Here is a 17,887-nt window from a genome sequence, read left to right on the forward strand (position 1 = left end):
ACAAAGTCAGCAGGAAGATGCTCACCAGAAGGTAACTATGAAAGGGTGGGGCAGAGGAAGAGGGCCATCTTGACTCAGATACAGAGAATAGATTTTGGGGAACGTAAGGAGAAGGCAAAGATGAGACCCCTTTATCCTGCACCTAAGTAGTAAATCACACTACCTGATTACCTTAGCAAAAATGGGATCTCAACCATGCTCAAAGCACTGCTAAGCACATTTGGGGTGAGAAACTTTTTAACAGGTTAGCCTGCTAAGTTTAGGCTCTAGAAATTATGTTATGATCGTGTTTCCCTTGGGTATATATTTCCCTTTCTCACTGTCTTTTGACTCGAGCCATTGATAATAAACCTAATGCTTTCACTAAAAATATCTCTCAATGCAGTGGTATTATACAAGGAGCGGACCCTGAGCTGAATAATTCAAGCTGGTGCATACGCTGTTCCCTTGGGGACAGCACATTCTGGGGTTAATGTGAGTGTTCAGAGGCTAAGGGGCTGGACACCACAGGAACACACTTCAAAGGGACTTGGGGATTGAGTATGGATATTGTTAACCTGCAAGGCACAGGAAGAGCTGGAATGGCCCAGAGGAAATTGCTTGTGTGACTAATGCAATGGTGGAGGCAAAGAGCTGACACCAAGTTAATCACAAACAATTCTCCCTCTGACTGGAGAGTAACAAGGTCCTGACGATCTCAAGGACCATCACACCTTGAAAAACCCACACCATGAAAAATGGTGAGAGGTGCCATGAGGTAAGGTTAACTACACGCTAGGATCCCATCTTCGTAGATGGAATTTGGACCATTGCCCAAACACTTTGACTTGCTCTGTGTAACACCCCCTTCTCCCTCTTGGTTGGTGAAATTTAATGGGGGACACCTGGCCTTGAGGAGTCTCAAGATCACCCTTGCTTCTTTCAGAAAAGGCCAACTAATAGATGCCCAAAAGAATGAAGTAATCACATCTATCTTCAAGTAGCCTAAAAAACAATACTGTAGGCACATCAGAATTTTAGGACTAGAGTAGAAGTATGTTGTCCAATATAACTATTTAATTTGCTAGACTACTGCCAAATAGGTGGTTTAATCATGAAGAAAGGTCAGTCTTATTATACAGCTCCAATTTTAGAAAATTGAGGGCCATCCCAGACTGAATATCTACCAAATAAATTGACAAGTTATGCCCATCTCCAATACTTCCTCCTGTATAATTTTAATGAGATCTGACTTTTAATGCAGTGTAGGACAGTTAGAGTCACTTTAGCTTTTTAAATAGTGCTTCTTGATGCTCATCTTTCCATGTCACTCAAAACTGCTTCTCTTACCCTTTTTGAATAAAAGGTCTGCCTGACAACATTTTCATTGTGTAACCCCTATTGTCATGGGCCTATAACTGGTCTATAGAAATTGTACCGTGGGCTGGAACTTAACATAAAAAACCTCTGGCAGCAAGTTAGAGACAAATGTTCAACAACTTGATTTGGCCATAGGAGAGGTACAGGGAGAGAGAGATTAAAACCTGTGCTCCAGCAACTTTTGAGGTTGTTTTCTGGAAGAACCCTCCAAATTGCAAACTAAGTGTTTTTGCTGTTTTGAAAGGAAAATAGCGTTGCATTTATATAGTGTCTTCTGCTCGGCATCTTCTAGCATTCTATAGACAGTCATAAAATCAACTCCAAAATGCCCCAGAGAGGCTGGTATACTATCTCCATTTTACAAATAAAGGCCCACCCTTCCCCACAGGGCATTGTATACATATGTAATAGCCATTGACCATGAGAAGGCAGGTTAGTCTACTTGGGGACCAAAACACTATTTGGATTTTTTTATGGCTGGACTAGTATTTCCTCATGGCATCACTGCAGTGTAAAGAGCATCATGAAGGCTCCAGGTGAGTGAGCAAGAAGGAACAGGCATCAGGTAAAGGGAAGCAAAATGGAAGTGAGGCCTCTGTTTTTCCTACAAGGACAATGCAAGTAACATCTCTCGTTTAAAAAGGAGGGGGGTGGGGGGGCGGGGAGGAGAAATAAAGAGACAAGGAAGGAAAATGTAATTGATCAAAGTCACTTCAACTTTTAAGACATTCTCCAGGCATTGACAACATCACATCTAGTCAGTACTGTACCTTGAATTAAGTTACCAGGCGAGCAGGATGAGCAAGAAATTTTAAGAGCAACCAGTAGTTTATGCCCAAATGGGGCCATTTGAAAATGTCTTTCATCAGGACATAAGCTGTTAAAGAAATATGTTACCACGCAGCGAATACACAACAAAGCAAGCAAAGCTGCAGTGGGAACAAGAGGCATTTTCAAGAAAACAACAGCTGGATGTTTTCAAAAGAACAATGCATTAATTTACTAAATTGCATTCTAAACATAGTTTCTGTATTGAAAATTGATGTGCATTTAAGAAGAAACACCAAGCAAAAATGAATAAGTCATACTGATCAGTGCCTTGAAACTAATTTGGCTTTGCTACAACAGAAAAGTGTTACTGGTCAGGCACTAAATATATGTTTTTGAAGTGGAAATAATAAAAACAAGCAATTCACTACTATTATAGAGGCACTGGAGTCAAACAGGACTGGGGTTTTCTGCTACATTATATTATATTACTGGCATGGGCACCAGGTTTGTATAATTTTTGGTGGTGCCCAGAATGGGCACAAGCAGAATCATCCGGTCCATAGGATGGACCGGGACAACGGCCCCAGGCCCCACACTTCAGGGGGACGTGGGGTACAGGGTGATCTGGGAGGTTAGCGGGGGACCTGGTGCAGGCATCAGCGAGTGACCTGGCACCAGCCCACCCTGCTCTGTTCCCCCCCCCATTCCACGCCTTCCCCCTAGCCCCCGACCCTTTCCAGCTTCCACCCCCTCCCCCAAGCGACACTGGGAGACGGTGGAGCAGGGCAGGCTCGCTCCCTGCTGCTGGCACCAGGCCCCCCGCTAATCCCCTAAGCTGCCATGTACCCCGTGTCTCCCTGAAGTCCCCCCTCAAATCACAGTGAGCCCAAACATTGGTGGAGCTGGGCCCATATAACTCGCTGCCTACGATTACTGGATGAAAATGACAAGTACTTTGTGAAGCTTCTTTGTTCAAGACCACCACTGTATCAGGTGGTCAAATGAGGTGTTAACTTTTATGAGAACACTCCATAGGAACTGACATAGGGTCAGATTTTCAAGTGCTGAGTCAGCACCCACAGTTGCATCCAGATTTTTAAAACAGCTCCTCTCCCATTTAGGCATCTAAATAAGGGCCAGATATGCAAGAGTGCTCAGCACTGAACAGCTCCTATTTTATGGCCAGATTTTCAGAAGAGCTCTGCCACCACTCATCTCACCTAAGCTATTGTTAGAAGAATAAAGCCCCTAAGAGCATGGAGCTCTTCAACTATGGAATATGTAATAAAACCAGGCCTCTCCATCGAGGTCTTTTATGGGATTCTGAGAAGGAGAACTTTCTGTGAAGATCTTTACAGAAAGAACTCATATTCATCAATGAGAATTTTCCCTCATGCCAGACAAACATTTTTAAAAGCCATCCAAATTACATGGCCAAACACTGAATGGGATACTCCGAGTGACACAACATGATACACGGGGCATGCGGCCCCCGTGGTCTCACTGTGCAGCCTGCAGGGGGTGAGTAGGCAAGCGGCAGGGTGGGGCAAGCCAACAGCTGGCTGGCCAGCCAGCAGGTGGGCGGGGTGGTGAAGAGGCCAGTGGCTGGGGGGCAGGTGAGCTGGTGACAGGAGAGGGGGGCTGAGGAGGCGAGTGGGCGGCAGGGGTTGAGAAGGCAAGGGGGGGGGGGAAGGAGAGGACGAGCTGAGCAGGCAGTGGCCGCAGGAGGGAAGGGGAAGAGTGGAGCCTCAGTACGCTCCCTGCTCTGGGGAGGGGGAGAGGGAGGGGGAGAAGAGAAGGGAGCGTGGCCTTGGGGAAAGGGGCTGGAATCAGGGCATATCCCTACCAGCCCCTGCCATGAGCACCCCCATGACCCCAGCCCCCGCTGCACCCCCCTCACACCTCCCCAGCCCCCGCTGCACCCCCCTCACCCTGACTCCTGCACCACCCCCCTCATACCCCCCCTGCCCTGCCCTGCCCCCTCTCACACCCAGCGGGGTGGCGCTGGGGAAGGAGGGTTTGTTTCGGCAGAGCCGGGGAGTTCAGCCCTCAACTGTTTTCTTTGGAGTAATATGGCCCTCGCCACTTTATGAGTTGTGCAAGCCTGCTATAGGTGGTATTTTCAAAATGGAGACTTGCTTCACTATGAGAAAGTGATAAAAACAAGCTCTTACTGTCTCTCATACATGTATGTATACACATTCTTAATTAGCAGTTAGAACCAATTACAGGTTTATAGCTGTTAAATGCTAAGCTGTAAGTGGTTTAAGAGATATAAAATGACAAACTAAATGTAAATTTGATAAGATAGCCACAGCTAGTTTTGTTTTCCTTGTTCAGTTTACAATAGCTGGAGACAACAGTTTCTTCAACTCAAATCTGCTTTGTTACAGAGGATAAAATTGATTGAACTTGTGGGTAACTTGTTAATTTATGCAGTCTGCAGAACACACTATATAAAGAATCTGAAAAGACTATATAGATTTTGCATCTGTATACACCTCTAGGTATCCCACCACCCTGATGCCCATATTACCTCACTGCAATATTTGTACATCTGCAGCCTCTCCAGTCTCTTTAAATTGGGAAGATATAGATTTTCAAAAATGATTTCCTGTAATTCTGTCAAGACAAGAATTACACTGCACATCACAGGGGAAAGGGCAATAAATCAGAGCCAGAAGAATGCTTACTAGACAAAACCAGTGACTGAAATTTCTCTGTCAGAGCTACTCACCAGTCAGCACAACCCCACACACAGCTGGTGATAGCACAGCGGGCTCTCTTCATATTGTGCCCCCTGCCAAGTCACTCCAGCCCTGTGGTGGTCAGCATCATCTCATTACTCAGCCCTCCAGCCAGAGCACTTTAGAGTCTCACCCCTTCAAGGGTAAGAGAGTCCTACAAACAAAAGTCTAAGAGCCTCACAGCCGATCCTTGATCGAAGTCCACACTCACTAGTCATTCCAATCCTGTTCTCCAGGGTCTTTCCACACCTTTATCAGGTCTCCTATAGAGAAATCCAGACCCTACCTTTCCCCTAGGTTTTAACCCAAGTACAGGTGTCCTGTAGTAAGCAGGCAAATTCTATATAGCGTCTATAGACTTCCATCTTCTTGAACCTGTCTGCAGGCCTCTCCTTCCTAGCACAAGTATTTAGCTGTATTTATCTCAAACCGCAAACCCTTGTTATCTTCTTAGGCCTTTTAATTGTTACCCTTTTCTCAGAGCAGGAGGGTCCCAGGGCTCCCCATTAAAGTCCCCTAATAAACTTCTAACAAAAACAAATTCAAGCCAGTTCTACCATTCTCAGGCATGTTTTTTCCATCCCTCTCTGCTCTGATCTTCTGCAAGCACCTTCCTGAAAATCAAGATTCTACCCTTTCATCAAGGCTCCTCACTAGAGCTTGTATCACTCCAGGGACTTCTCCATATCTTTCCTAACCTTTTACCAGGGTTCTTTACTTCAGAGAGAAAGCTATTAATCACCTGGGCTTCTTCTCCTACCAACTTCACTACTACCAACAGCTGGACCATACTATTATTCTTTCTCTACCACCACACAGTGAGGGTAGGCCAACCTTCCTTTCTCTAGAGTAACCACTTAATTGCTTCTCCAGCTGGAACTCATCTTTAATTGGGCCTGGCTCACCCTACAAGTACAACCAGGTTCCCTAATTGAGCATGCCAGCTCCAGTTAACTCTTTCAGTGTCAGAATACACCCCATCACAATCTGTCATGTCTGTTAGTTTGTTTTGCTGGTTTTTCTATCCCTTTGTGTTGTGTGGAGAAAGTGTGTTTATTAAGGTACAAGTACGTTTACTTCCCCTCCACTTCCCACCCAGTACTTGTATTTTCCATTTGATCTGGAACTCTGCAGCACACCTCAGTCATGAAACACCTGTGCAACAATTAAAGGTTTTGTTCATGTCTGGTTAGCATAAAAATCCATTCAAATGAAGCAGCTGGCTAATATTCATAAACAATATTGTACATTATTAGGAGCAGCTTCTCTGCATCAGCAACTATCTGCTCGCTTTTCCATCAGTTCTTTTACTTTGCTACTGGAACGCTTTATGATGCTCTCTGTTAGGTATTCATCAAGGTAGCAGAACCCAGGGAAAATCATTTGGGGCATGGAAATGTTCCTAAAAATATATTTTGAGTGTGAAAATAGAAATAAAAAAGCAATTAACTGAACACCTTTCCCAGATTTTGACAAAGATTACCAGAATGTACATCTTTGGTGTCAAACTTTTTATCATCTGTAATCCTGAAGAGATGCTGATTTAGCTGATAACTATTACAATCATTATTTGGATTATTTCTGACCTCTAAAGAGGAGACTGAAATGTAACATAGATCATAAATAGAATGAGTTTGCCTATCTCTCAGCTTAGTCCTTAAGTGACAGTTGTCCACAATTAACCATTCAAGACCAACCCCAGTGCAAATCAGGACTGAGGTGTGTAGGTGGAGCTAGGGTGTGGGCAGTAATGGAACAGGATTGTGTATTGCAAGTTAGGACTCAGGTGCTGTCATAAAAATAAAGGGAAGGGTAACCACCTTTCTGTATACAGTGTTATAAAATCCCTCCTGGCCAGGGGCAAAACCCTTTCACCTGTAAAGGGTTAAGAAGCTAAGATAACCTCGCTGGCACTGACCAAAATCATCAATGAGGAGACAAGATACTTTCAAATTGGGGGGGGGGGGGGGGAAGGGTCTGTCTGTGAGTCTGTGATGCTTTTGCCGGGAACAGATCAGGAATGCAGACTCAGAACTTCTGTAAAGTTAGCAAATAATCTAGCTAGAAATGCGTTAGATTTCCTTTTGTTTAATAGCTGGTAAAATAAGCTGTGCTGAGTGGAATGTATATTCCTGTTTTTGTGTCTTTTTGTAACTTAAGGTTTTGCCTAGAGGGATTCTGTATGTTTTGAATCTGATTACCCTGTAAGGTATTTACCATCCTGATTTTACAGAGGTGATTCTCTTACCTTTTCTTTAATTAAAATTCTTCTTTTAAGAACCTGATTGATTCTTCATTGTTCTTAAGATTCAAGGGTTTGGGTCTGTGCTCACCTGTACAAATTGGTGAGAATTTTTATCAAGCCTTTCCCAGGAAAGGGGGTGTAGGGCTTGGGGGGATATTTTGGGGGAAGATGTCTCCAAGTGGGCTCTTTCCCTGTTCTTTGTTTAACACACTTGGTGGTGGCAGCATAGGGTTGAAGGACAAGGCAAAGTTTGTACCTTGGGGAAATTTTTAACCTAGGCTGGTAAGAATAAGCTTAGGGGGTCTTTCATGCAGGTCCCCACATCTGTACCCTAGAGTGCAGAGTGGGGAAGGAACCTTGACAGGTGCAAATGATGGCGCTGTATGGGGAGTCAGGACCAGAAGACCAGGGTGGGTTTTATTTATCAAGCGAGGCTCATTAGTAGAGTTGTATGCTGAGGGATTGCAGAGCATGCTGCTTTGCACTTTCCCTGCTGCACTCTAACTAGTCCTCTCCATATCACACATCCATGAGGCCTAATATTCACATCCATTTTTCAAAGTCTTTTTTTTTTTTTCTTCATCCAAGGTGTTTCTGTTATCAATCACTTTGATTTATGTGTCACCTCTGATTTGCCAGAAATGGCACAAGATATATTCATTCTTCCCCTCTAGCTTTGTGTCAACATCAGCCATGCCAGGGTAGGAGAAGGTATTTCCAAAGCCTTGCAGTTTTAGATGTCTGAATGAGCAGCTCTTTATTATCACTTGTCAGTCCCTTTTGATTTTAAAATCACTTTAGCTGTGTCAGAGACCTGATCTCCTAGGAGGTAAATCTCTAATAAAAACTCTTAAGGCAATGTCATTATAGACAATAATCCTTATTATGTATGTTAAATATCCCTATCCTGCTTGGTAGGGAGACATACTTTGCTAAATGTCACATCCTTTCCAATCTCCACTGGAACCAAAGTTCTGGTTTAGCCAAATTCTTCTGTGGGAGATAATTATACTTTGCAGCACTATACTATTTCCTCTTTGGGGCTCTGACACATTTTACAAACGTTAATTAAGGCCACACAACACTACTGAGAGCACTTCCTTTCCCTTATGTTCCACCCTTACACCAAGTGGTGGGAGCTGCTGCCACCTGCAGAGGGCAGGAAGCCCAGGTGGGCCAGTCTCGACTCAAAATGCCTCATGAAAGTAGGGTTAGAGCATGGACAGATATCCTGCGTGGACAAAAGGATCTTAGTGAATATAAAGACCTAAGAGATTAAAATCTATAGATCTGGGGAAATGGTTTATAATTGAAAAATAATACCTTTTGAGGTAGATATAGGATTGTATAATGAAATTAAAAAGGGGAGTGTTAAATGTGCAAGTTATAACAAATCAATACATTTGTGATAAATGGGGAAGCTACTGCCAAATGTATATCGACAGCTCCAAAGATGTAAGAACAGGAAGAGTGAGAACAGCATTCCCTTTCTCCTTCTCGTACTCTGAAATAATAATGCCACTGCTGGATATTGCCTAGAAGACCCTCCCGAACAGTTGCGCTATTCATTGCCAGATGAACAGACTAATGTTGCAGGTGCTTATCTACTGTGTTCCCTTCGAGCACTGTACCTGAACTGGTGCCTTAGAACCACTATTAGTGTAATGCCTAGGAGCTGTAGTCCTGGACAGAGGTCCCTTTGTGCTAGGTGCTTTACAAATAGAAAAAAGATGGGCCTTGCCCCGAGGGGCTGGTCATTTATGTAAAATACAAGAGATGGATGTAGACAGATGAGGGAGTACAAATAAACAGTAAGATAGTATAGGTCAACTTGGTAGGAGTGGTCTCAGCTGCCTAACCCTCGTCAAGTTTTTTGCAGGCATCATAGTAAAGAGAGTTTTGAGGATGGATTTGAAAGTAGACACTGAGAAGAGATAATTGGATAATGGAGGTGGGAAATGGGGATGGTGGTGGTTGCTGTGCACAGAGCAACTGACTCTTTTTATCCCTTTGTCTTTGTCTGTGTTTGAATTTGTCAGCTTTGTAGCCTAAGCAGTCTCTGCATGTCTACATTAATTGAAACTTCTTTCCACAGATTCCCAGCAATGTGCTTTGTGATTGCAAGGTGCTGGTTTGCCAAATCCTAAGCTCTAGTGTTGGAAAATCACTTCTGCTGGCTCCTTTACAGGACTAAGCAGAGTCATTCCAGTGCATAGCATGCATGCTGCCTGTGTGTATTTCTCAAAGGGATTTTCACAAATGCACAGCATTTGCATGCCAAGTATTCGGATGCTGTGACCCAAGAATCTCTTGAACCCAACTGGAAGAGTGCAAAATGGTTACAGGGATCCCCTGGATCTGGTATTTACATACTACTTCAAAGAATGTCTTGAAAGCCCATGTCACCCTGATTGTCATAATTGGCAAAATGTATGTGTGGATTATCTATAAGGAGATATGTGCATATCTATTGGGAATTATGTTCTTAAAGCCATGAAATCAAAGGAGGTCACCCAGAGGTGACATGCCTTGAGACAGTTTCCACCAGATAGGAGGCTGGAGACACTCTTCTCCCTGGCTGACCATTGTGTGTCTTACAATTGAAGTCCTTTTTGCATGTGAGTCAAATGCTAATGAAGGGCGTGCAGTGACTTCAAGAGAAGAAATGAACAGGAAGGGGTGAATAGTGAGGTGGAGGGAGGGAAACACTGTTTACAGGTGAAGAACAAGGGACTGGTCTAATATATCTAGGGGTGCCTGGGCATTCTTTATGTGGACAACCTGCCAGCAGTCTTGGTCTCATGAAAAGAGGATCTCAGCCATCTTGGCTGCAAAGCACTATGAGAAAGATTTTGGGGAAGCAGTATCTCTCATTTAACAAGAGGGCATTTTGTTGAGTTCAGGCTCTAAAACGTGTGTTATTTTATTTTATTTATTTATTTAATTTTATATGTAACCCTTTGTTTCCAGTATTTTTGTTTGTTATCATTTAAATCTCTGTCCTTTGTTAAACAAACTTATACTTGCTTTCTTGCTAAACAAACCTAAATGCTGTGAATTAAGTGGAGCTGTGTTCTGAGGTTTAATTAGTAAGCTGCAGTGTACTCTTCCTTTTGAGGACTGGGAGTCTGGCAATTCTATGAGCATCCAATGGATAAGAGGCTAGATATCACAGAGGGATGCTCGGGGAACTCAGGGGTTGGAGTATGCCTATCACAAGCCTGCATGAGGGACAGGAGAGCACTCTTGGACTGAGAGCAGAGCACTCTTGGACTGAGAGCGGAGCACTTACGTTACCTGTATCTAGGAGAGTCATGGAGCTGGCCCATGGTAGGCACAGACAAGGTATCCTCACCCTAAGGGTAGCCTACAAGGTAGCCTTACAACCCTGGGTATCCTTGGGGAGCATCACACATGCCACCTACCTTAAACCTGATGTGTATTGAAAATAAAGGGTTTTAAAATAATATTTTAAAAAAGAAAATCAATATTTCTGAGCCACCTATTGGTCATGACTATAGCATGTCACTTCACAACAAGAATCACTAAAGGTTGGTCCAAGCTGGAAGTAGGCAGATTGACTAACATCTTGCAGAGGGACTGGGGGGGCATGCTCCCCCAAAAATGTTGGTTACCCTTTTTTATATTGGTAACAAGTAGTTCACTTTAGCTGTGATGTTTTATAACAAGGACCTCATGCTCATATTGTACAACTTTGTGCCACACACACACACCCTGCTCAAGGAAAATCCACTCAGGCTGGATTGTCCACAAGACTTAGTCCCCAGAGTCCTAGAAGAGTCAAAAAAAGAACACACTGGCCAATTGAAAACCAGTAGGCAAGTTAAGAAAACTTCCCTGCAGCTTCTCAGAGGGCAGGCAAATTGGGAATGAGGAACCAACAAAACTGGTCAAGGCCTTGGCTTCAAGTGCTACAAATAAGTGTTTCTCTAAAGGCACAGATAGCCAAATTCTGAGTTAATTATTTAACTGTTTAAAAACTTAGGCTAAACTTATGGCACCGGCCATCCTGTTCCAAACAGACTGCTCCAAGCAAACCAAGGTAGAGAGTGCCTGCAGTGCCACACTTAGCCCAGCAGGGGTGCTATGGAGCAGCCCCACCTGTGTCACGGAGCATTACAAGACTGTATCTCATTCAACTCCAGAGAAAGGGGGAGAGATTGAGGCAGAGACAGAAATAGAAAGAAACAACAATTTAAAGGATTGGGGGAGTGTCACTTGGAGACAAGAAAATATAAAAAGGAGTGATTGGCCAAAACTCTTTCTCCAATATCGGGGGTGTGGAAATCAAACTTTAAAGTAAAATTCCTAGACAAAGAAACCTAAGATAATTAAGGTTGAAAATATTACTTTAAAAATTATTAGCTTCAGTTTATAAAATAAAACAAAAAGAGGAAGTAATGTTGTGCAAGCAACTGTAACTCTGAGATACATGAGGAGTTAGAGTGGAGATTTCAACCAATTCTATATATAGGAGAGTAGGGTGAGATCCCCTGGTTCCTTTGGCTTGTGGTGGAAAAGTGGAGGAGATCAAGTGTTTTTTCTGGTGGTGTTCATAGTGAGAATAAGAGATAAAGTGCAAGATTATTATGCGCATGCAAATCTAGGTGTTCATGTGGAGGACTTGTGTAATTAAAATTAATAAAGTGCTTAAGTGGCTGGATGGATTGGGGCCTGAAATGTAGAAATGATTTTATTAAATTGACCATACCTCTGATTTGTTTTTGCTGCATTGACATAATGGGTAACAGATCAGCTGTGTGCTGGAGTTCTGTTCAGCAATGAGAGGATTGCCCCAATTCATTTTAGCTCATCCGTGGTCAGATTTTTGTTGTAGTTTTTGTCTTTTTTTGCAGACAGCTTTATTTCTGCCTTGTAATCAATGAGCAGCATTAGTTCCGTAAACAGGGCTTGCCATGGGCTATCTCCCTTTGTTCTTCCATTTCCAGAGTTGGCTATCCAGCAGCACTGCTTTCTGTAATATGGCTTTGTGCCAAGTTAGCTCTGATGTGTCATTGTGGACCTGTATGCGCTCCTAACAAAGACTTTCATTACTCTGTGAGAAGATGTTTGTGACCATCTCACATGTAGCCTATAGAGCTATCTTTAGCAATTCTTTCTTTAGCAATAACACAAGGAACCTACAGGCCTGTATTCTGGAAGACATTGGCTTCAGCAGTTAGCATAAGACTTGAGGCCTATGAACTTTGGCACAGATAAATGGCCTAACATTCCCAAAATTTTGGGGAACTTGAATTCGAGTGTTTAAGGGGGAAATTTGTCTTTAACAACACCAGCCAACCACAGGAACATGAGCTAACACCAGTTTTTTGATATTTTAGGATGGGAACATCTGCAGATTTCTGACCACAAGAGTAAATGGCTACAAATTGACATATATGATAATAAGTTGAGATCATTAATATACTCACCTATAGGAGAAGTGCACCCCAACATTAGTAGAATGAGGAAATACAAATACGTAAGAGGGGAGAAACCCCTACTGAATATGCATTAGACAGAGTAGCATAAGCGTAACATATTATAAAAGTTGTATCCCAACCTGTGGACAGGAGGAGAGAGAGATTTAGGGCTCGGGAGGTGCCAGAATGATGATCAGGCCAATGGTGATGAGGAAGATAATGGCTAACATTTTAGGTTGTTCTGCAAGGGCTGGTGTGAGTATATGGATGTTCAAGTGTATATTTTGTATCATCTCTCTTTACCTTGCTGGGTTTGAGTGTTTGTAACTTTACTAAATGTATTAATAAATTATTACGAATACAGAACTCTTCCTAAAGTGTGGGTGTTACTTTACATCCGGGTTCCCAACTAAACAGTAATTTTAAGAATACTGGGCCTTATCTTAAGACAAGAACCTGTCAAACCTCAGATGATAACTGGGAATTCTTAAGTAATCAAGATATGATTAATAAATCGGGCTATACACATTGCAAAGTAACTCGATTTACATTTTTCAGGATTTCTACTTTCAGTGTTGCTTTTCCATGCAAAATTCATTATTCCAATTGCTATTACTTAGATCCCAGCTGAATCTCATTTTTCTTATTTTCTTGCCCATGTTACTTATCCCTTCAGGTCTCCTTGTTTCTTTATCCTCACTGGTGTGTGTGTCACCCACCTAAAACATAAGAAGTTGCTTTTATTCACTACTTCCAAATCTGTTCAAAGACAAGATGTTGGGCGGCTGATAGGATAGGAGTGGTAAATTTTTATAAGGAGTCAGTGGAATTTGTGCATGCATATGAATGCAGAATTCTACCCCAATTTTATTTTATTTTTTTTGGAGGCCCATTTAAAGGAATTGCCAAACAAAATTTTCAAACAGAACATTAAATGCCCTTTAAAATGCATGATATAAATATGGTTTTGTGGTAATATCCCTGTATTACTGATCATTCCAAAATATTAATAATTCCAATAACTCTTCAATATTTTGGCTTTGCTGTTGCAAAGAAAGCCATGCAACTGCAATCAGAAGAAGCTCAAGCTAAACAAACTCTGCTCCTGGTGCTGTACTAAGAATGCCAATTATACTTTTGACAATTGAGTCCGCATAACAACCAAATCTCTGTGCGTGTTCACACATAAATACTGTACGTGAAATCATTGGTTGTGAACGAGAGAACATGGCAGAATATTCCCATATTCCATAATGCTTTAGACATTCTGGAACATTCCCACACTCCATGCATTCCATAATATTCCTTCTGGATTGTTCCCATACCCCAAATGTGCTGGGACATTCTTGGGCTCCACCCCTCATGCCTTCTTTTCTGGAATGTTCCCATGCCCAGGCATTTTGCAGTTTATTTATTTGGCATAGGCAATCAGATCAACCCAAGCCACAGAGTTATCATCAACCATTTTTCAAGGCACAAAGACCTCCAGGAAGTTGAGTAATTTTGCAGTCCTCAACAATGTGGGTCAAGGTTTGTGGCTGCCCACACTGACATAATGGACTGTCTCTAAAATGCCACCAAAGTTCCACTGAAGCACAAATTCCATGTCCGGTACAAAACTGGTTCGAAAAGCTCCATTGCCTTCACAGTAAATCAAACCTGATACGATGCTGAGCGGGGTCTCAGACAAGCTAGCTATTTGTCACGGTCTCTTCAGACCATGAAGCTTGCCACGTGTCCTCACCGTAAATCCCTCACTTGGTAAACTTATCGATAACAGGTGTCATGAGGGTAGATGACCATTTGGTGGATTAAACAAGTGTTTAATTAATGGTAGATGTGGAATATCATGCAATTTTGTCACAAGTTTTGCTACACTTTCCTCTCTGCAGTGTCCCTATGTATTCCCACTTTCTGAAATGTCACTGTCTCCACTGTAGAGTAGCGGTTTTCAAAAAAATTTTCTGGCGACCCAGTTTAGGAAAATTGTTAATACTCATGACCCAACGGAGCTGGGGATGAGGGTTTGGGAGGGGCTCAGGGCTGGGGCAGAGGGTTGGGGTGCGGGGGTGAGGACTGCGGGGTGGGGCCAGGAATGAGTGGTTCAGGGTATGGGAGGGGGCTCTGCGATGGGGCAGGGGGTTGGGGCTCTGGGATCGGGGTGCAGACTCTGGGGGGGGCCAGGATGAGGGGTTTGGGGTGCAGGAAAGGGCTCCAGGTTTGGGGCGGGGTCAGGGCTGTAGCAGGGGATTGGGGCACAGGCTTACCTCAGGCAGCTCCCAGCCAATGGCGCAGCAGGGATGCTAAGGCAGGCTTCCTGCCTGTCCTAGCACTGCGGACTGAGCTGTGCCCCAGAAGTGGCCAGCAGCAGGTACGGCTCCTAGGCGAAGGCACGCAAGCGGCTGCACGCAGCTTTTGGACACAGGCGCCCCCGCCTCCCCCCCTCCCCCAGCTCCCATTGGCTGGTTCCTGGCTAATGAGAGTGCGGAGCCGATGCTCAGGGCAAGGGCAAAACAGGTAGGAACTAGCCTGCCTTAGCCGGGCAGCACCGCTGATGGGACTTTTAACGGCCCAGTCAGCATTGTGGACCAGAGCCGCCCCAACCCAGTGCCTTACATTCCGTGACCCGGTACTGGGTCGCGACCTGCAGTTTGAAAACCACTGCTGTAGAGCATTCTCACACCACACACGTTTTGCCCCCATCCCATATTCAGGAACATGGCCTGTACCAAGGCTTAAATTCTTATACAGTATTTCCCAAAGCCCTGGGGCTGGGAGCTTCTGCCCCATGCAGAGGCGCTGGGGCTCAGGGCTTCTGCCCCACAGGTTTGAAAATATTTACCAGAGCTCTGCTCTGGACAGCTTTGGCTGAACTTAAGCCCTACCTAGCCCTCTCCCAGACAGTACAAATATTTCAAGTCTATTATTCCCTAACAAGAATAATATGCCAGTTTATTATCTCAAATAGTTATTCAGAAACTTTTGATTTAAGCACACTGGATTAGATAAAACAGTAGAACAAGTTTATTAACTACAAATAGATGAATTTTAAGTAAGTTCAAGTAATGAGGCATAAAACTCAGCTATAGTTACAAAGAAAATAACAATAACATTTACTAATGCCTAATTTAACAAACTATATTAGATTCAAGCAAAGTTTCTCACCACATGCTTTCAACAGTCTTATTGACCAAACTCTGTAGGTCAAGATCCCTCCCCCACAGTCCAACAACTCTTTCCCTTTTCTCTTCAGGTGTAGTGAATGCAAGGGGGGGGGGGGGAATAGAAAGGGGTGCCTTGGGCAGATGTTTGCCCCTCCTTTTTATAATTTCAGTCCCCCTCCTGGAAATCATTTCCACCTGGGCACTAGAAGACAAAGAGTCTATGGGGAATGATGTTCCCTGCTGGCTTTTTCTCTCCCATTTGAGCTTTCTTTGTTGCCTCTGTTTACTGCTTAAATGCAAATTAAGCAGAGCAAACATTCCTTTGTCTAGGACAGACCTGTTTGCCATCTTCCATTTGGGCAGAGCTGTGGGCTTTGGAATGTGTTAATAACACCATACAGGCTACTATTATAGCATCACATAAAATATGTCAACATTGAATCAGGATAATAATGACTGACAAATTATGAGTTTTCAAGTGATTCATAGATTCATAGATATTTAGGTCAGAAGGGACCATTATGATCATCTGGTCTGACCTCCTGCACAACGCAGGCCATGGAATTTCACCCACCACTCCTACAAAAAAAACCTCACACCTATATCTGTGCTATTGAAGTCCTCAAATCGTAGTTTAAAGACTTCAAGGAGCAGAGAATCCTCCAGCAAGTGACCTGTGCCCCATGCTACAGAGGAAGGCGAAAAACCTCCAGGGCCTCTTCCAATCTGCCCTGGAGGAAAATTCCTTCCCGACCCCAAATATGGCGATCAGCTAAACCCTGAGCATATGGACAAGATTCATCAGCCAGATACTACAGAAAATTCTTTCCTGGGTAACTCGGATCTCACCCCATCTAATAGCCCATCACAGGCCATTGGGCCTATTTACCATGAATATTTAATTACCTTACAAGGCATATTTTGAACAAAGATTAGTACAATAGGGTGTAGGGTGCCAATACAAGGATATTAGTATGTCACACATGCATTCTGGGAAATTTCTTTAACTCTGAAGCACTGTGGCCTATGGCCCCCTAGAAAGAAGAATGTGAGGGTAGTGGGGATACTGAGGGGCAGGGGAATGTGAAGAATAGGTATTGACTAAACAAGGGCAGGTGGGTGACTGAGTTGATGCACCAGAACAGGGGGTGGCCAAGAAACAGAATGGGTGGGGTAGAAGACTGTGAGGAGAAAAGGAGAGGGAAATGGGGACAGAAAGAAGGTATCTATTATGGTATCTGGGATATGGTGGGCCTCGACCCACCCAAGGCTAAATGCCCACCCCCTCAGCGAGGAACCTTTGATCCCAAATGACTTCTTGGGACAACAAATGAGAAAACAGGGACAGGAGTGTGGGTCAAAGATTAAAAATTAGGGATCTAGAAGGAGACATTGAGCAGAGAACTCTGGACTGCTCCTCAAAGGTGTCTAAAGAGCCAGTGGACACTGCCCAGAGAAACTCTGCCCGGAGGTGTGATTGGACGAGGGACCAGAACTAGGATCCACAGTTGCAGAGCCTTTCCCCCCACGCCATTCAGCTTCCTCTTCCTGGTTTAGTGGATGGCCATCTTGACAAGTGCCAGGAAGAGACTGATGAGATTGATGAAACCGTGGATGTGAGAGGATAAAGAAGTGGGGGGAAAAGTGCAGCCAGAACCTCTCAATGAGGTTCTAGAGGAGCTGGAAGAGGGAATGCATCCTGATGCATTCTACATCAGGGTCTCCCTCTTGCCGCAGAAGGGATGGGTGTCGGGATTCCTTGAACAGCATCAGGTACACATGACTCCATGAAGGAATGACAGTTAATATCTCCAGTGACCATGGAACCAGAGTGGAGTAAAGACTACCCCACTGGAGCTCCCTGCCCTCCACAGATGCAGCAAGTCCCATCACTTGACATCAGCACGGGACAAGAGGGCAAGGAAGTAGATAGTATGTGGCATGAGTGTGTACAGATGTTGTCTATGTGCAGTTTGTAGATGGACTGGCTGGATGGTGTTCAGCTGATTCAGGTGATGCATTGGGCCTAGCCAGGAAGGCTCGTGGGTCAGCAGGCCAACAATGAGCTCCAGAGGTCCAGGGTGAGAGGTGGGGGGAGCACTTTCCCGCAGGGCCTGCTTGAGAAAAGGGAGAGAAGCAGGGGTACAGCTGCCCTCA

Source organism: Natator depressus, chromosome 7, assembly GCF_965152275.1.
Source record: "Natator depressus isolate rNatDep1 chromosome 7, rNatDep2.hap1, whole genome shotgun sequence".
Taxonomy (NCBI): Eukaryota; Metazoa; Chordata; order Testudines; family Cheloniidae; genus Natator; species Natator depressus.